The 21,635-nt window shown below is 40.9% G+C and overlaps 1 protein-coding gene across 1 annotated transcript in view; it reads right to left on the bottom strand.

Moving 5' to 3' along the window:
* Positions 1–21,635, bottom strand: part of LOC133646903 (transcription factor SOX-6-like) — a 281,000-nt gene that overhangs the window by 215,072 nt on the left and 44,293 nt on the right. The window contains 1 exon segment of the mRNA XM_062042819.1: positions 983–1,053. The gene's annotated coding sequence lies outside the window, so the exon portion shown is untranslated.

Raw genomic sequence — 21,635 nt, 5'->3', positions numbered from 1 at the left:
ATGTTATGAAAAAGTATTGCACTGTTATTGTTTTGAGGCATGTTAAAAAAAAGAATGCACTCTGTGACTTCAATAATAAATAAGGCAGTGCCAAGTTGGCATTTTTTTCCATAACTTGAGTTGATTTATTTTGGAAAACTTTGTTACATTGTTTAATGCATCCAGCGGGGCATCACAACAAAATTAGGCATAATAATGTGTTAATTCCACGACTGTATATATCGGTATCGGTTGATGTCGGTATCGGTAATTAAGAGTTGGACAATATCGGATATCGGTAAAAAAGCCATTATCGGACATCTCTAATTATGATGTAGTGCACTTCTACAACACCCATGAGAGTTAATTCTCAGACCTTTGAGAGTGGACCTTAGGGCAACAACCCGTGTCTGGAGAGAAGACGTCTTCCTGGTTGGCAACATTGTCTTGTTTGCCCACACAAGGCAAAAGACTCGCGCCATAAATCACATCTTTGAAACGCGACCCTGACCAGCAGATTAGCGGTCGTAACCCAACCCCGGACCTCATCTGTGCGTGGCCACTTGTTGACCCGGCAGCCACACGGCTCACGGCCACCATGGCACGCCTTCATGAATATTCTTAAAGGCAGGATTAGCCATATGGCGGCATCAGTCTTTTGTCCAACCTTTGCCCTTGCTACTTTTCATACACGCTCTGCTTGTGTTACCAGTCGACTCCTGATACCATCTTTATGAGTGCACCGGGGGAGTCCATTAAAAGGTGTTCTGTGGATCCTGAGAGCTTTCTGGAGCCGTGCCTGCTAGCGTCTTAGAAAGCTCCCTTTCTTCCCCGCTCGCGCTGAAAGCAGCCATTGAGAGCTCAGCTCACTAGCGTACTCAAAGTGTCCGGAGTGGGCATGGCGGTCAGCAACACCCTGGCTAACCGCGCTCGCACCAGCCGAAACAAGCTCGCAGACGTTCAACAACCGACACAAATGTGCTTTTTAAGGTCGGAGACTCACAATGAAGACTCTTGAACAACTCCAGCGCCGTCTTCTCACTTTTGGAGGACCGCAAACTTTATCGACATCACCTGAAACAAACAAGAGACAAGACCTTTTTTATGAGATGTTTGCTAGTACCTGTCTCCATTTCACATTTCACTTCACTGGTGCACAATTCTCCCCCTTGCTCCTTGTCTTAGTCCTTTGCGTTCACGTCAAGCAAGTGCTATGCCAATTCTCCTTTAGCATTAAGGAAAGGTCTAAGTACCAAGTGGTGTGTTGAGACAAAGAGTGGTCCCGATTACACTTAAGCACATAAATGTAACTAATTTTAAACATTGTTGATTTTCACAGCAATGACAATTGGGTTTCATCAGGTATTAATTCTTTCTCCACTGCATTTAAATGTAGCCATGCTCTGAATGTTGTTTTGATTTTAAAAATGGCTCGTCACATGGACGAGCTAATAGCTAGCAAACTAATATGTTAGACTGGCAGCAAACAAACTCGAAATTAACAACATTTCATGAATGTTTAGACAAGTAGACTACTTTAAAAATGTCCTACAGCCATTTTTAGAATGATGTTTTTCCTTATTTCAAAGTTGCGAGTCATATGAGCTAGCTAACGCGGATGTAGCTAGCAAACAGGACTTCAATACAATTTAAATCATTTCACAAATGGTTACACAGCTAATGTACTTTAAAAATGTCCTCAAGCCATTTTTAGAATGAGGTTTTTCTTATTTGAAAATGGCGAGTCATATGAGCTAGCAAACAGGACTTCAATGCAATTTAAATCATTTCAAAAATTATTACACAACTAATGTACTTTAAAAATGTCCTCAAGCCATTTTTAGAATGAGGTTTGGCTTATTTTATTTATTTAAATATACTTCAGCCATGTTTAGAATGTTGTTGTTCTTATTTCAAAATCGCCAGTCATATGAGCTAGCTAACGCGGATGTAGCTAGCAAACGGACTCCAATGCAATTTAAATCATTTCATGAATGATTAGACAGCTAATCTACTTTCAAAATGTACTTTAGCCATGTTTAAAATGTTGTTTTTCCTGTTTCAAAATCGCCAGTCGTGTGAGATAGCTAACGCAGATGTAGCTAGCAAACTACGATGTCAGATTAGCAACATGGTTGTTAATGTTTTTGAGAGCGACCAAGGTGTGTGTGTGTATACATACACATATATATATATATATATATATATATATATATATATATATATATATATATATATATATATATGTATATATATATATATATATATATATATATATATATATATATATATATATATATATATATATATATATATATATATATATATATATATATATATATATATATATATATATATATATATATATATATATATACATATATATATATATATATACACACACACACACAATCGAGAAGTAAGAGGAAAAAGTTATTGGAATGTAAAAATGTTGGTTGATGATGAAAAAGAATAAAAAGGAGAAAAAGTATAGTTTAGGACAAGTAAAAAGAGAAAAGAAGGAGAATAAGTGGTTAAATATTGTGTAAGTGTAAAACAACAGTAATGGATTTGGTTCTGTATGAAATTATTAAAAAAACACTCTAGAACTAAGTACACACAGTATACTTCTTAAAGTGTACTGACCATTCAAGACACACAGCGTGAGTATTTCCATTCATATAACTCAGCCCGGCCGTAGACAAGCACAATGTATCCCACAGGGCATCCTCCGACCGTTTATGACAACCATGAATCCAACGTAACCTAACTAACGTATTAGGGCGAGGCAATAAAACAATATCATTTCAGTATATACTGTATCACAACAGACACGTAAACGATATCAATAAAAAAATGCGTCCATGAAAAGGTTTGACAAATTTTTTTTGCGCTCACCCTTTACAGCACAGCTGTAACTTCCTGGCACTCAACCTGCAGAAAATAGTTCTTCTCAATATGTTTACATTTTCACTATTTTCTTACACTTTAATAAGCATTTATAACATAGTCCTTATTTTTGTACCTTCATTTTAAGAGCTAATTGTTAAGTGTTCAATGTGATTTCACAACTTTGTTTACAGTTTGAGTGTTGTCCATGCTTGTGTTGACATTTCCTTTCTGCCTTGATAGCTGAGGGGATTATAATCAGAGGAAGGTTACATTTCACGGTTTATATTTTCATATATTTTACTCCTGGTCCTTATTTTCCATGGGTCATAAAAATATGAACAATTATCCATATCGACTAATATAAAATACTGATATCGTGATATATTTTACAGTCACATCTCCCAACCCTAATCACTATTAATTCCACATCAGACGAGTACAGAACGGGTGTTGTTGACCCACTTGAGCAGGACCCTGGTTCTAGAACAGGCAGCCAGTGTGAATCCACAGAGAATCAGTGCACAGCTGACACACACACACCCACACACACACACACACACACACACACACACACACACACACACACACACACACACACACACACACACACACACACACACACACACACACGAACCAATGTCCACAGTCACTTTGTAGCTAATTTCTACACAGTTAGCCACACGTGTTATTTTTCTTCTGATAAAATAGCTTTAGAGCAAGGGTGCCCAAACTACGGCCCGCCAGCGTCCATAATCCAGCCCTCGGGTAGTCCCGAGTAAAAAAATAAAATAAAAAAAAGCTTTATTCTTTTTTGTTTAATTATTATCTTTTTAACCTATCCCAGGAGTCCCCAAACTACGGCCCACGGGCCAGCTATGGCCAGCCAGCGTCCAAAATCCGGCCCGTGCGTCGTCCCGAGTAAAATTTATTTTATATTTTCTAATTATACATTTTTTAATCTATCCCAGTGGTGCCCAAACTCTGGCCCACAAGCCAGATCCGGCCCGCCAGTGTCCAAAATGCGGCCCGCGGGTGGTCCAGAGTAAAAAAAAAAATGTATATATATATATATATAATAATATTTTTCTATTTTTTATTTTATTTTAATTATTATAATTTTTTTAATGTATCCCAGGGGTCCACAAACTGCGTTCCGCGGGCAAAATCCAGCCCGCCAGCGTCCAAAATCCAGCCCGCCAGCGTCCAAAATCTGGCCCGCGGGTAATCCAGAGTAAAACAAAAAAATATAAAAAATTGTTGGGGACTCCTGGGATAGATTAAAAAATATAGAATAAAAAAAAAATTATATATATATATATATATATATATATATATATATATATATATATATATATATATATATATATATATATATATATATATATATATATATATATATAAAACTTTTTTATAATAAAAAAAATAAATAAAACGTTTTTGTTTTTATTATAATTTTTTTTATCTATCCCTGGGGTCCCCAAGCGTCCAAAATCCAGCCCGCGGGTAGTCCCGAGTAAAAAAAATATTTTTTATTTTTATTATAATATTTTCATCCATCCTTTCTGGCCCATCCATCAATCCATTTTCTACCGCTTGTTACTCTCGGGTCTCCTAGCCGCTCAGGCAAATCATAGTGTCTAAAAATGCACTTTCCCATCGATAACGTGACATAATAACGACCGCGCCGCAGTGTCGGGGAATCTGCAATGAGCCAGTATATATATATATATATATATAGATGTATATATATATATATTGTATATATATATATATATATATATATATATATATATATATATATATATATATATATATATATATATATATATATATATATATATATATATATATATATATATCTGCAATGAGCCAGAATATATATATATATATATATATATATATATATATATATATATATATATATATATATATATATATATATATATATATATATATATATATATATATATATATATGTGGCCATATATATGTATGGCCAAATTTTTTTAACCCAATGAAGCCCCTGGGTCAAAAAGTTTGGGGAACCCTGCTTTAAAGTGTTCTGATGTTGGAGCCAATCATGGCATACACACACACACACACACACACACACACACACGCACACACATAGTTTGCTGAACCAGAGTCATGTCAAATAGGTCAAAGTGCCGACTCGGTGCTTTGATCAGAGCGGCGGTCATGTAGGAGGAGGCTGACCCCAAATTGAGAGAGGACGGAAGCAGTGGTAATTGAAAGTGGGATGCTGCTAATTACGCACCAATATACCGCATGCACACACACACACACACACACACACACACACGCACACACACACAACACACAGCTGCAGCTTGTTTGAATCCACAATTTGAGGCAAATTGAGAACAATGAAGAAATAAAAGCTGTGTGCGTGTGTGATCTTTTATTCATGCGTGTAATCAAGCAAATGATTCTTTTTCTCTGCAGGCGGCAGAAAAAGCTCAAAGGATGCTACGCTACCAAGTTCTTCTGATGCTAGTGTTTCTTTTTTTAAAACAAAAAAAAACAGGCTTCTGTAAAAAGATCAGGGCGAAGATTTACGTAAGAACACTTTCCCCCCCCCTCGGCAAACGCCGCTTACTGACCTGTCTGAACTTGTTCCAAAATGTCTGCAGAACCGGTTTTTACTCTGGAACCGTTTCTCTCTCTTTTTTTTCCCTACCTTCCTGTGGCCTGCAGGGGGCAGCGCTCGCACCTGGAGGAGCGCCCGGGCAGACCTCTGACCGCCCCGTGAAGGCAACACACACACACACACACACACACACACACACACATCGAGGGTGTGCCAGCTACTACTTGATGAATAAAGATGGTGTCTTCATGAACACCCCCAAGATGGCCAAAGGCAAAATAAAAAAGATTAAAGTCTCCCTTTGTTGTGTTTTTGCCAGATCGTTTGATGACTGCTGCACTGTCAATAAGAAATTCATTATTGCAGTGAAAAAGTCTTCACGAAGTCAAAGGGATGGTAAAGTTTGAGGGTTTAAACCGCCGTCATCAAAGGGTACACGTCAGTTCATTAGATTTGTTCTACAAACCCCGTTTCCATATGAGTTGGGAAATTGTGTTAGATGTAAATATAAACGGAATACAATGATTTGCAAATCCTTTTCAACCCATATTCGGTTGAATATGCTACAAAGACAACATATTTGATGTTCAAACTCATAAACTTTTTTTCTTTTTTTGCAAATAATAATTCACTTAGAATTCAATCGCTGCAACACGTGCTAAAGTAGTTGGGAAAGGGCATGTCCACCACTGTGTTACATGGCCTTTCCTTTTAACAACACTCAGTAAACGTTTGGGAACTGAGGAGACACATTTTTTAAGCTTCTCAGGTGGAATTATTTCCCATTCTTGCTTGATGTACAGCTTAAAGGCCTACTGAAATGAAATTGTTTTATTTAAACGGGAATAGCAGATCCATTCTATGTGTCATACTTGATCATTTCGCGATATTGCCATATTTTTGCTGAAAGGATTTAGTAGAGAAAATTGACGATAAAGTTCGCAACTTTTGCTCGCTGATAAAAAAAAGCCTTGCCTGTACCGGAAGTAGCGTGACGTCACAGGAGCTAGTATTCCTCACAATTCCCCATTGTTTACAATGGAGCGAGAGAGATTCGGACCGAGAAAGTGACGATTACCCCATTAATTTGAGCGAGGATGAAAGATTCGTAGATGAGGAACGTTACAGTGAAGGACTTGAGAGGCAGTGATGGACGTATCTTTTTTCGCTCTGACCGTAACTTTGGTACAAGCTGGCTCATTGGATTCCACACTCTCTCCTTTTTCTATTGTAGATCACAGATTTGTATTTTAAACCACCTCAGATACTATATCCTCTTGAAAATGAGAGTCGAGAACGCGAAATGGACATTCACAGTGACTGAACATGTAAATACACGATTAATAATATTCAGCTTTGCGAAGCTAAAAAAATAGAAGCTAACCTAGCAACATAGCCAACGTGATAGCATAGCAGTCTGAAATGCAGATAGAAACTACATTAAAAAAAACCTGACTGGATGGATAGACAGAAGATCAAAAATACTATTAAACCATGAACATGTAAATACACGATTAATAATATTCAGCTTTTCGAAGCTAAAAAAATAGAAGCTAACCTAGCAACGTAGCCAACGTGATAGCATAGCAGTCTCAAATGCAGATAGAAACTAAATTTAAAAAAACCTGACTGGATGGATAGACAGAAGATCAAAAATACTATTAAACCATGAACATGTAAATACACGATTAATAATATTCAGCTTGGCGAAGCTAAAAAAACAGAAGCTAACTTAGATGCGGCGGCGGGCGTACTCACGGTAGCGCGTCTGCTATCCTGCTCAAAACACAACACAACCTCCTGGTGTTGGTGTTGCTGTAGTCCGCCGCTCCACCGATCACACCTACAACTTTCTTATTTGCAGTCTCCATTGTCCATTAAACAAATTGCAAAAGATTCACCAACACAGATGTCCAGAATACTGTGGAATTTTGTCGAAGAAAACAGAGCTATTTGAATTGGGTCCAAACACTTCCCTTGCCCTCGTGACGTCACGCGCATACGTCATCATACCGCGACGTTTTCAAGCGGAAGTTTCCTGGGAAGTTTAAAATTGCACTTTATAAGTTAACCCGGCCGTATTGGCATGTGTTGCAATGTTAAGATTTCATCATTAATATATAAACTATCAGACTGCGTGGTCGGTAGTAGTGGGTTTCAGTAGGCCTTTAAGTTGTTCAACAGTCCGGGGGTCTCCGTTGTGGTATTTTAGGCTTCATAATGCGCCACACATTTTCAATGGGAGACAGGTCTGGACTACAGGCAGGCCAGTTTAGTACCCGCACTCTTTTACTATGAAGCCACGTTGATGTAACACGTGGCTTGGCATTGTCTTGCTGAAATAAGCAGGGGCGTCCATGGTAACGTTGCTTGGATGGCAACATATGTTGCTCCAAAACCTGTATGTACCTTTCAGCATTAATGGCGCCTTCACAGATGTGTAAGTTACCCATGTCTTGGGCACTAATACACCCCCATACCATCACAGATTCTGGCTTTTCAACTTTGCGCTTATAACAATCCGGATGGTTCTTTTCCTCTTTGGTCCGGAGGACACGACGTCCACAGTTACCAAAAACAATGTGAAATGTGGACTCGTCAGACCACAGAACACTTTTCCACATTGCATCAGTCCATCTAAGATGAGCTCTGGCCCAGCGAAGCCGGCTGAGTTTCTGGGTGTTGTTGATAAACGGTTTTCGCCTTGCATAGGAGAGTTTTAACTTGCACTTACAGATGTAGCGACGAACCGTAGTTACTGACAGTGGGTTTCTGAAGTGTTCCTGAGCCCATGTGGTGATATCCTTTACACACTGAAATCACTTTTTGATGCGGTACAGCCTGAGGGATCCAATGTCACGGGCTTAGCTGCTTACGTGCAGTGATTTCTCCAGATTCTCTGAACCTTTTGATGATATTACGGACGGTAGATGGTGAAATCCCTAAATTCCTTGCAATAGCTGGTTGAGAAATGTTGTTCTTAAACTGTTCAACAATTTGCTCACGCATTTGTTCACAAAGTGGTGACCCTCGCCCCATCCTTATTTGTGAATGACTGAGCATTTCATGGAAGCTGCTTTTATACCCAATCATGGCACCCACCTGTTCCCAATTAGCCTGTCCACCAGTCTCAGTCTTTTTTGCCACTTGTGCCAGCTTTAAAACATGTTGCAGGCATCAAATTCCAAATGAGCTAATATTTGCAAAAAAAAATAACAACGTTTTCCATTTCGAACGTTAAGTATCTTGTCTTTGCAGTCTATTCAATTGAATATAAGTTGAAAAGGATTTGCAAATCATTGTATTCTGTTTTTATTTACCATTTTCACAGTTATACAGCAAAAAAAGTGGGAAATCTTTGGTCATCTCAAGATTCGATTCAATTCCAGCTCTTGGGGTGACGATGTGATTTAGTATCGCTTCTCAATCCAACACAATTCTCATGATCTATTGTTTGCGATATCAATTATAATAAAACCTTTCAAAAACAGGTTAAAGGTTAGAAAAGTTCCACTTGACTGCTGACGTATGACTCGTATGTGCACTGTTGGCCTAAAAACGTGTTTTTTAAAAAATTGATAAAATGTATTGAGAAAAATCACAATAAGAAATTAGAGCACAATACAACACGATACTTAATAAAGTCGTGCTCACCCTTTAGAGCACAGCCGTAACTTCCTGGCACGAAACCTGCAGAAAATAGTTCTACTCAGGTTTCTCTATGTTTACATTTTCACTCTGCAATATTTTTTTTACACTTTATTAAGCAGTGTGTGGGCTCTGTACCGAGGATGTCGTTGTGGCTTGTACAGCCCTTTGAGACACTTGTGATTTAGGGCTGTATAAATAAACATTGATTGATGATTGATTGATTGATTTCTTACTTATTCCTTATTTTTACACCTTCATTTTAAGAGCTTGTTGTTAAGTGTTCAACGTGACATTGTTTGAGTGTTTTCCACACTTGTGTTGACATTTTCTTTCTGCCTTGATAGCTGAGGGGATTACAATCAGAGGAAGGTTACATTTGAAAAAAAAATTCTTATTTATCCTTTAAAAAAAAATACCAATAACTACCAATATAAAAAACTTGTATTATAATATCAGTCAACCTCTCAGTCACATTAGGTACAGCCCTCAGGTGTGGCTAACATAGCGCAGCATCTACAGGTGAGGCGACAAAGCGCGACGGCCGTGTATGTGTGTGTGTGTGTGTGTGTGTGTGTGTGTGTGTGTGTGTGTGTGTGTGTGTGTGTGTGTGTGTGTGTGTTTGTGTGAGTGTGTGCTCGCTGTGAAAGTGAACACACACTCTGCTTGTCTGAATGTGTCCCATCATGTGCACCTCTGTTCCGCTGCCCCGCCCTCTCCACACCGATCCACCGCTCTGCTCACAGACATACCCAATCACACACTTTCTTCAATTGAGTCCACGTCGGCATTTGTTCGCCCGCTAACTCGCATCAGGTCTGAGTCCTGGGCGTGTCATAAAAAGCAGGGACTGAACCAGGCAGTTTACTGTGGACTCGTCAGACCACAGAACACTTTTCCACTTTGCATCAGTCCATCTTAGAGGAGCTCGGGCCCAGCGAAGCCGGCGGCGTTTCTGGGTGTTGTTGATAAATGGCTTTTGCTTTGCATAGTAGAGTTTTAACTTGCACTTACAGATGTAGCGACGAACTGTAGTTACTGACAGTGGTTTTCTGAAGTGTTCCTGAGCCCATGTGGTGATATCCTTTACACACCGATGTCACTTTTTGATGCAGTACCGCCTGAGGGATCGAAGGTCCATGATATAATCACTTATGTACAGTGATTTCTCCAGATTCTCTGAACCTTTTGAGGATATTACGGACCATAGATGGTCAAATCCCTAAATTCCTTGCATATAGCTCGTTGGGAAATGTTGTTCTTAAACTGTTGGACAATTTGCTGACGCATTTGTTCACAAAGTGGTAACCCTCGCCCCATCCTTGTTTATGAATGACTGAGCATTTCATGGAAGCTGCTTTTATACCCAATCATGGCACCCACCTGTTCCCAATTAGCCTGTTCACCTGTGGGATGTTCCAAATAAGTGTTTGATGAGCATTCCTCAACTTTCTCAGTCTTTTTTGCCACTTGTGCCAGCTTTTTTTAAACATGTCGCAGGCATAAAATTCCAAATGAGCTAATATTTGCAAAAAATAACGTTTTCCAGTTCGAACGTTAAGTATCTTGTCTTTGCAGTCTATTCAACTGAATATAAGTTGAAAAAGATTTGCAAATCATTGTATTCTGTTTTTATTTACCATTTACACAACGTGCCAACTTCACTGGTTTTGGGTTTTGTACTTCGGTAAGCCTCACTCCCTGACAGTTGGTAGCTCGGTAGCTAATACGCTCATCTCTCATGCCGGACGACCCAGGTTCGAGTTCACAGTGATGCCGTGACCCGGATGAGAGTGAGGTTTAAGGGGGTGAGTGTAATGGAGGCCAGCCACGTGTACGTTGGTAAACCTTACTCTCTGACAACTTTACCGGGTTGATAGATCAGAGGCATCATGCCGGATGACCCAGGTTTGAGTCCTGGGCGTAAAATAAAAAGCAGGGACTGAACCAGGCGGGTTACAGTGGTGCCGTGACCCGGATAAGAGTGAAGTTTAGTGGTGAGTGTAATGGAGGTGTACGTTGATAAACCTCACTACTGGACTACCTTAAGAGCAGTGTTGGTTACCGGGTTGATGGATCGGAAGCAAGACCGCTCGTCTCTCATGACGGATGACCCAGGTTCGAGTCCACAGTGGTGCCGTGACCCAGATAAGAGTGAAGTTTAATGGAGAGTGTAACGGAGGTGTACGTTGATAAACCTCACTCCCTGACTACCTTAAGAGCAGTGCTGGTTACCGGGTTGATAGATCGGAAGCAAGACCGGTCGTCTCTCATGATGGATGACCCAGGTTCGAGTCCACAGTGGTGCCGTGACCCAGATAAGAGTGAAGTTTAATGGAGAGAGTAACGGTAGTGATGAATGTAATTGAGGTGTACGTTGATAAAACCTCACTCCCTGACTACCTTAGGAGCAGTGCTGGTTACCGGGTTGATAGATCAATGGCATGTCCGCTCTTCTCTCATGCCGGATGACCCAGGTACGAATCTTGGGTGGAACAAAAAAAGGAGGGACTGAACCAGGCGGGTTACAGTGGTGCCGTGACCCGGATAAGAGTGAAGTTTAGTGGTGAGTGTAACGGAGGTGTACGTTGATAAACCTCACTACTGGACTACCTTAAGAGCAGTGGTGGTTACCGGGTTGATAGATCAGAAGCAAGACCGCTCGTCTCTCATGACGGATGACCCAGGTTCGAGTCCACAGTGGTGCCGTGACCCAGATAAGAGTGAAGTTTAATGGAGAGTGTAACGGAGGTGTACTTTGATAAACCTCACTCCCTGACTACCTTAAGAGCAGTGCTGGTTACCGGGTTGATAGATCGGAAGCAAGACCGGTCGTCTCTCATGATGGATGACCCAGGTTCGAGTCCACAGTGGTGCCGTGACCCAGATAAGAGTGAAGTTTAATGGAGAGAGTAACGGTAGTGGTGAATGTAATTGAGGTGTACGTTGATAAAACCTCACTCCCTGACTACCTTAGGAGCAGTGCTGGTTACCGGGTTGATAGATCGGAAGCAAGACCGGTCGTCTCTCATGATGGTTGACCCAGGTTCGAGTCCACAGTGGTGCCGTGACCCAGATAAGAGTGAAGTTTAATGGAGAGAGTAACGGTAGTGGTGAATGTAATTGAGGTGTACGTTGATAAAACCTCACTCCCTGACTACCTTAGGAGCAGTGCTGGTTACCGGGTTGATAGATCGGAAGCAAGACCGGTCGTCTCTCATGATGGTTGACCCAGGTTCGAGTCCACAGTGGTGCCGTGACCCAGATAAGAGTGAAGTTTAATGGAGAGAGTAACGGTAGTGGTGAATGTAATTGAGGTGTACGTTGATAAAACCTCACTCCCTGACTACCTTAGGAGCAGTACTGGTTACCGGGTTGATAGATCAATGGCATGTCCGCTCTTCTCTCATGCCGGATGACCCAGGTACGAATCTTGGGTGGAACAAAAAAAGGAGGGACTGAACCAGGCGGGTTACTGTGGTGCCGTGACCCGGATAAGAGTGAAGTTTAGTGGTGAGTGTAACGGAGGTATACGTTGAAAAACCTCACTCCCTGACTACCTTAAGAGAAGTGGTGGTTACCGGGTTGATAGATCGGAAGCAAGACCGCTCGTCTCTCATGACGGATGACCCAGGTTCGAGTCCACAGTGGTGCCGTGAACCAGACAAGAATGAAGTTTAATAGAGAGTGTAACGGAGGTGTACGTTGATAAACCTCACTATCTTAAGAGCAGTGCTGGTTACCGGGTTGAAAGCTCTGGCTTTTAGCTCGGTAGTTAAGCCAAATTCATTTAATTTCAGTGGAAACATTTTCGGCCTATAAAATATACCATTCCAGGAAATCCAGGAATTTTCTGAGGGCAAAAAAAGTGGGAAATGTCGGTGTTGGAATGGTTTAAACCAGTTAACAAAAGGGAACATAGTAAGTATTGTTAAGATCATAGGGAATTTGTTTCATGAAATTGTGGGATTTTTTTTTAAAGTGTAAAATTGTTCATCTGAATGTTTTGACGTTCTTATAATTTGAATTTGTTAAGAAATATTGGAAACAGTAAACCATTTCAATGGGAATTTTTAAATAAAAATGTAATTTAAAAAAACAATTAAAATTATTTTTTTAAATTGTAAAATTACACCACAATTTTTTCTGCAGGAAAACATGTAAAACGGGGAGTTTTTGAAATTCGAAAAATGGGTAAATATTGGTCTTGGAATGGTTTGAACCGGTTAAGTCTTTGTTACTTAGAATATGTTCCCCATACTAAAGTGTTACCAAAAACGTATAACTTTGTCTTGAATTTGAAAAAAACCAACATTACATTTTTCACTAAAGAAGGGTTCGGTGAATGCGCACATGAAACTGGTGGGGTTCGGTACCTCCAACAAGGTTAAGAACCACTGTGCTAGATCCACGTCTGCGGTCCCCTCCGAGGTTTCTCATTGTCATCCCATTGGGTTGAGATTTTTTTCTTGCCCTGATGTGGGATCTGAGCCGAGGATGTCGTTGTGGCTTGTGCAGCCCTTTGAGACACTCGTGATATAGGGCTATATAAGTAAACTTTGATTGATTGATTGATTAACAAAAGGGAACATAGTAAGTATTGTTAAGATCAAAGGGAATTTGTTTCATGAAATTGAGGAATTATGGGCAGAGTAGGACTTTTTCTGATATTAGTCTGAATGTTTTGATGTTTTTATAGTTTGAATCGGTTATGAAATGTTGAAAACAATATTTCATTTCAATGGGATTTGAAAAAAATGTTTATAGTAAAATAAAATTAAAAATATTTGCAGGAAACCGGGGAATTTTTTTAAATGTGTAAAAATTGGCAAATTTTGGTGTCGGAATGGTTTGAACCGGTTGAGAAAAGTAAATGTTTGTTAAGATCAAAGGAAATTTGGGAAATTATGGGCAAAGTGCTGTTTTTTTATAAATGTCGGAAAATGTTAGTCTGAATATTTTGATGTTGTTATAGTTTGAATCACTTAAAACAGGGGTGTCCAAACTTTTTCCACTGAGGGCCGCACACTGAAATATCAAAGCAAGCCGGGGCCATTTTGATATTTTTTATTTTAAAAAACAATACAATATATGTATGAAAAAATATACATTCAGGCCTCCACTCAGGCTTGATCCTGGGGACCCCAAAGGGTTTAGGTAAAAAAAAAATTAAAAATGTGTCATTATTTAGTATTATTATTATTTTTCAAGGTCTAAATCTCCAGATCAACATTAGGTATATCTGTCAATATAAAGTGTTTTTTCAAGATTTAAGTTGTATGCTCTTTTTGTCAAAGAAAACCCAGTTTTTTTATGGAAAAAAAACAAAATATGCAATATTTTCCCCCAATAACATTTTAAAGTGGAATATTTGAAATGATATAATAATTGGAGTTCATAGCATAACTCATGACAACATTAATTCATTATTATTTTTGAGCAACTTAAATAGACACTTAAAAAAAAAAGTCCCACTAAAATTATTGGGGATTCAAAAGTGTCCTGCTTGATTGATTGATTGAGACTTTTATTAGTAGGTTGCACAGTGAAGTACATATTCCGTACAATTGACCACTAAATGGTAACACCCGAATAAGTTTTTCAACTTGTTTAAGTCGGGGTCCACTTAAATTGATTCATGATACAGATATATACTATCATATATACTATCATCATAATACAGTCATCACACAAGATAATCACATTGAATTATTTACATTATTTTAGGATATGGACAGCAAGTAGTGGACATATAGAGAGAGAGAGAGAAAGAGAGAGAGAGTGAGAGAGAGAGAGAGAGAGAGAGAGAGAGAGAGAGAGAGAGAGAGAGAGAGAGAGAGAGAGAGAGAGAGAGAGAGAGAGAGAGAGAGAGAGAGAGAAAGAGAGAGAGAGATCAGAAGGCATAAGAAAAAGTATCTGCATTTGATTGTTTACATTTGATTATTAGCAATCCGGGGAGGGTGTTAGTTTAGGGTTGTAGCTGCCTGGAGGTGAACTTTTAGTGCGGTTTTGAAGGAGGATAGAGATGCCCTTTCTTTTATACCTGTTGGGAGCGCATTGCTCAGTAAAGTATTACAAAATAAATCATACTTTTTTTTTTAACTTTTAACACAATAGTCTCAAGATCAACTTCAGATCTATCCGTCAATTATAACTTTTGTTGTTGTTTATGTTTTTTGTTTGTTCGTCTTAGGCCCTTCTTTAAACAAAACAGCTTAGTTTTTTGTATGGCAGACACAAAATATTTTCCCCAAAAAATATTCCAAAGTGGAATATTTAATGTGACGTAATTAGAGCTTTGAATAGGTCAATAATTCATAACGACATTGATTTTGATTCATTATTATTTTTTAAAGAAAGAAACAGCCTGCATGGCAGCTTTGTGTTATTAGAGTAAAATTGCAACATGTTCTTGTTACATTTCACCTGTTTGCTTTTTTGTTCCACTTTTTATGTTTTTAATTTTTTTAATCATATTTTTAGAATGTGCCGCGGGGCCGTTAAAAAATTACCTGCGGGCCGCAAATGGCCGCCGGGCCGCACTTTGGACACCCCTGACTTAAAACATATCTGAAACAGTAATTAATTTCAATGGTATTTTTTGTTTTATTAAAATTTTATAAAAAATTAATTACACCATCATTTTGGGGCTGGTAGATATGTAATTGCAGGATAACCGGACATTTTTTACAATGCGAAAAAATTGTTCGATTTTGGTGTTTTAATAGTTTCACCCAGTTGAGAAAAGTGAACACAGTAGGAATCATCAAGATCAAAGTAAACATTTTTTAATGGAAAACTTGGGATTAAGGGCAGAGCTGGACTTTTTTTTTGGAATGTAAGAAATTGTTAGACGATTACCGACAATGCGCCGATATGATATCAGCAGGAATCATACATACTTGTATTATTTTGTAGTGAGGGCCGAAGGTTTGATTGAGTAAAATTAGTCAAACAGAGAACAATGTTATGTATGGAAAAACACTAACATATTTATTATTAACCATCTGGAATGGATTTAAACTGTCTTCAAGCTGAAGTCGAGTAATTTTTTTTTTTTTATGGCCACAATAATCCATGAGGTTAATCTCATGACGCAGTATATCGAGTGATGCGGACACGTTCGTTACTGGATACTTTCTAATACGCTTCTGCCTCGGAGACTCGCGACTATAAGTATTGGATACTATGGACTGGACTCTCACTATTATGTTAGATCCACTATGGACTGGACTCTCACAATAGTATGCTAGATCCACTTGACGTCCATTGCACCGGTCGCCCCTAGAGGGGGGGTCCTCTCCAAGGTTTCTCATTGTCCCATTGGGTTGAGTTTTTCCTTGCCTTGTAGGAGGATGTCGTTGTGGCTTGTGCAGCCCTTTGAGACACTCGTGATTTAGGGCTATATAAGTAAACATTGATTGATTGATACTTGTTTAAATTTGGCAGATGTGTTGTTTTACACTTAATGAAGGAAACATATTGCATATGTCTAGCTCAGGGGTCGGCAACCCAAAATGTTGAAAGAGCCATATTGGACCAAAAATACAAAAAAAAATCTGTCTGGAGCCGCAAAAAATTAAAAGCCATATTACATGTGTCATGAGATATAAATGTAATTAAGAGGACTTAAAGGAAACTAAATGACCTCAAATATAGCTACAAATGAGGCATAATGATGCAATATGTACATATCGCTAGCCTAAATAGCATGTTAGCATCGATTAGCTTGCAGTCACGCAGTGACTAAATATGTCTGATTAGCACTCCACACAAGTCAATAACATCAACAAAACTCACCTTTGTGCACTCATGCCCAACGTTAAAAGTGTGGTGGACAAAATGAAATAGAAAAAGTGGCATAAAACACGTCCTAGAAAGTCGGAGAAATTTATACATGGAAACAAACTATACGGTGAGTTCAAGGACCGCCAAAATAAGTAGGAAAAAACGGCGCTCGCCAAATACTCGAATGAGTGAAGCATATTTAATATAAACAGTGTGATTTATAACAATTAGGGAGGTTTGTGTCATGTTTTTCCTCCTACAGAAACCATACTAAAACAAAAAAATACATTTTTTCCCCTCATCTTTTTCCATTCTTCATACATTTTTGAAAAATCTCCAGAGAGCCACTAGGGCGGCGCTAAAGAGCCGCATGCGGCTCTAGAGCCGCGGGTTGCCGACCCCCGGTCTAGCTTGTGTGCTATCGTGTGCTGCGCTGTTGTGTAGCTGCCAGTAGCCTATAGCCTTTTGTGGATGACATGACCCAAATAGAAGAAAAGAACAGCCCTTTGTGCTTATCGGAGGACATTCGGATGTCACCGGCAAAAAAGTAAACATGCTGCAGGACGGCTCGTATCGGTCATTTTAATGCTGGCCCGTGTAATTCGATACTTTTTTTTTTTATTGCGGATATCCAGTATCAATATCGGATTGGGACACCGCGGCAAATGTCAGCACAAAGTTATTCTTGGTGAGGGCGGGACTTCAGCGACAATGTTGGGGAGGGGGGGGGACTATAAGAGATGATGCACGTTGTCCAACGGCACCTGCGGCGCTAACCAAATGTTGCCTTGTCGCAGCTGTCAGCGCCACTTGTGCAGACGCGGACACACGCGGCGAGAAGGACAATGGACGTCCGGGACAGACGGACGCTCCCTCGAAGGAGGCCGAGTTGCCACTTCCACGTCCGCCTGGCAGGAAGCGGCACGAGGGCTCCACTAATCACATGCACAATTCAGGCACAATGAGGACGCCATAAATGGTGCACTTCCAGCAAAATCCCTCGCCGTCTTGTCAGTGTTTCCCAGAATTTTTGTATTTATTTTTTTAAATACACACTATATTGCCAAAAGTATTTGTCCAACCCATCCAAATGATCAGAATCAGGTGTCCTAATCACTTGGCCAGGCCACAGGTGTATAAAATCAAGCACTTAGGCATGGAGACTGTTTCTACAAACATTTGTGAAAGAATAGGCCGCTCTCAGTGATTTCCAGCGTGGAACTGTCATAGGATGCCACCTGTGCAACAAATCCACTCGTGAAATTTCCTCCCTCCTAAATATTCCAAAGTCAACTGTCGGAAAATGGAAAAGTTTGGGAACAACAGCAACTCAGCCAACAAGTGGTAGGCCACGTAAACTGTCAGAGAGGGATCAGCGGATGCTGAAGCGCATAGTGCAAAGACTTTCTGCACAGTCAGTTGCTACAGAGCTCCAAACTTCATGTGACCTTCCAACATACTTGCCAACCCTCCCGATTTTCCCGGGAGACTCCCGAATTTCAGTGCCCCTCCCGAAAATCTCCCGGGGCAACCCTTCTCCCGAATTTCTCCCGATCTCCACCCAGGCAACAATATCGGGGGCGTGCCTTAAAGGCACTGCCTTTAGCGTCCGCTTTTCCTCCGTACAAACAGCCAAGTCACATAATATATGCAGCTTCTACACACACATAAGTGAATGCAAAGCATACTTGGTCAACAGCCATACAGGTCACACTGAGGGTGGCCGTAACTTTAACACTGTTACAAATATGCGCCACACTGTGAACCCACACCAAACAAGAATGACAAACACATTTCGGGAGAACATCTGCACCGTAACACAAAATAAACACAACAGAACAAATACCCAGAACCCCTTGCAGCACTAACTCTTCCGGGATGCTACAATATACACCCCCGCTACCACCAACTCCTCCCCATCTCCCGAATTCGGAGGTCTCAAGGTTGGCAAGTATGCCTTCCAATTAGCCCACGCACGGTACGCGGAGAGCTTCATGGAATGGGTTTCCATGGCCGAGCAGCGGCATCTAAGGCATACATCACCAAGTCCAATGCAAAGCGTGGGATGCAGTGGTGTAAAGCACGTCGCCACTGGACTCTAGAGCAGTGGAGACGCGTTCTCCGGAGTGATGAATCACACTTTTTTATCTGGTAATCTGATGAACGAGTCTGGGTTTGGTCAACAGCCATACAGGTCACACTGAGGGTGGCCGTAACTTTAACACTGTTACAAATATGTGCCACACTGTGAACCCACACCAAACAAGAATGACAAACACATTTCGGGAGAACATCTGCACCGTAACACAAAATAAACACAACAGAACAAATACCCAGAACCCCTTGCAGCACTAACTCTTCCGGGATGCTACAATATACACCCCCGCTACCACCAACTCCTCCCCATCTCCCGAATTCGGAGGTCTCAAGGTTGGCAAGTATGCCTTCCAATTAGCCCACGCACGGTACGCGGAGAGCTTCATGGAATGGGTTTCCATGGCCGAGCAGCTGCATCTAAGGCATACATCACCAAGTCCAATGCAAAGCGTGGGATGCAGTGGTGTAAAGCACGTCGCCACTGGACTCTAGAGCAGCGGAGACGCGTTCTCCGGAGTGATGAATCACACTTTTTTATCTGGTAATCTGATGAACGAGTCTGGGTTTGGAGGTTGCCAGGGGAACGGTACATTTCGGACTGCATTGTGGCGAGTGTGAAATTTGGTGGAGGAGGAATTATGGTGTAGGGTTGTTTTTCAGGAGTTGGGCTTGGCTTGGCCCCTTAGTTCCAGTGAAAGGAACTTTGAATGCTCCAGGATACCAAAACATTTTGGACAATTCCATGCTCCCAACCTTGTGGGAACAGTTTGGAGCGGGCCTCTTCCTCGTCCAACATTACTGTGCACCAGTGCACAAAGCAAGGTCCATAAAGACATGGAAGACAGAGTCTGGTATGGATCAACTTGACTGGCCTGCACAGAGTCCTGACCTGAACCCGATAGAACACCTTTGGGATGAATTAGAACGGAGACTGTGAGCCAGGCCTTCTCGACCAACATCAGTGTGTGACCTCACCAATGCGCTTTTGGAAGTATGGTGGAAAATTCCTATTAAAACATTCCGCAACCTTGTGGACAGCCTTCCCAGAAGAGTTGAAGCTGTAATAGCTGCAAAAGATAGAGCTACATCATATTGAACCCTATGGGTTAGGAATGGTATGGCACTTCAAGTTCATATGTGAGTCAAGGCAGGTGGCCAAATACTTTTGGCAATATAGTATATATATGTATATATATATATATATAAAATTATTTATCATATTATTATATTTACTTATGTATGTCATATGATAAATAATAAATGATTGTATTATCTGAGTTTAATGTGAAATATGATTTTATATTTTTATTTTTGCCTATTTAATTTTCTGTGGGGTAAAAACCCGCACACAAGCAGCGCACGTGTGTGTGGCCCCCAAATGTAGCGATCGCGTTACAGCTAGCTGGCATCAGTTTCACTTACACCTCTCGCTCTCATTCGGCTCAACGCAACAGTGGTTCCCCTGGGCCGTCGTGCCCCACACATGCCCGGGCTCGAACCGGCGATCGCACAACCCCCTCAGACTGACAGTCAAGCTCGCTAGCCAGCTCGGCTCTTTAAGCGCTCAGCTAAGCTATTACAGTTCATCTCAGGGGTGTCAAACTCGTTTTCATTGAGGGCCACATCGCAGTTATGGTTGCCCTCACAGGGTTGCTTTTAACAATGAGTAATATATGAATATACATGCATATATATATATATATATATATATATATATATATATATAAATATATATATATATATATATATATATATATATATATATATATATATATATATATATATATATATATATATATCCATCCATCCATCCATCTTCAACCGCTTATCCGGAATCGGGTCGCGGGGACAGCAGCTCCAGCAAAGACCCCCAGACTTCCCTCTCCAGAGCAACATTTGCGACTTCCTCCTGGGGAATCCCGAAGCGTTCCCAGGCCAGAGAGGAGATGTAATCCCCCCATCTGGTCCTTGGTCTGCCGCGGGGCCTCCTCCCAGTGGGACGTGCAACGAGGACCTCCCTAGGGAGACGCTCGTGAGGCATCCGCACGAGATGCCCGAACCACCTAAGCTGGCTCCTTTCCAAGCGAAGGAGCAGCGGCTCTACTCCGAGTCTCTCTCGGGTGACTGCACTTCTCACCCTATCTCTAAGGGAGATGCCAGCCACCCTTCTGAGGAAACTCATTTCGGCCGCTTGTATCCGCGATCTTATTCTTTTGGTCATTACCCACACTTCATGACCATAGGTGAGAGTAGGAATGTAGATAGCTCGGTAGACCGAGAGCTTTGCCTTCTGGCTCAGCTCCCGTTTGGTCACAACAGTGCGGCAGAGAGACTGCAATACTGCCCCAGCTGCTCCGATTCTCCGGCTGATTTCCTTCTCCATCTTTCCCTCACTCGTGAACAAGACCCCGAGATACTTAAACTCCTCCACCTGGGACAGAGTCCTGTCCCCTACCCGGACTGTACAAACCATCGGTTTCCTGCTGAGAACCATGGCCTCAGATTTGGAGATGCTGATCCTCATTCCAGCCGCTGAACACTCGGCTGCGAACCGATCCAGTGAGAGCTGAAGGTCACGAACCGAAGGTGCCATCAGGACCACATCATCTGCAAACAGCAG

This window comes from Entelurus aequoreus, linkage group LG03 (assembly GCF_033978785.1).
Source record: "Entelurus aequoreus isolate RoL-2023_Sb linkage group LG03, RoL_Eaeq_v1.1, whole genome shotgun sequence".
NCBI classification, from domain to species: domain Eukaryota; kingdom Metazoa; phylum Chordata; class Actinopteri; order Syngnathiformes; family Syngnathidae; genus Entelurus; species Entelurus aequoreus.
The sequence above is the reverse complement of the archived record's forward strand: the minus strand, read 5'-3'. Positions and strand labels throughout refer to the sequence as shown.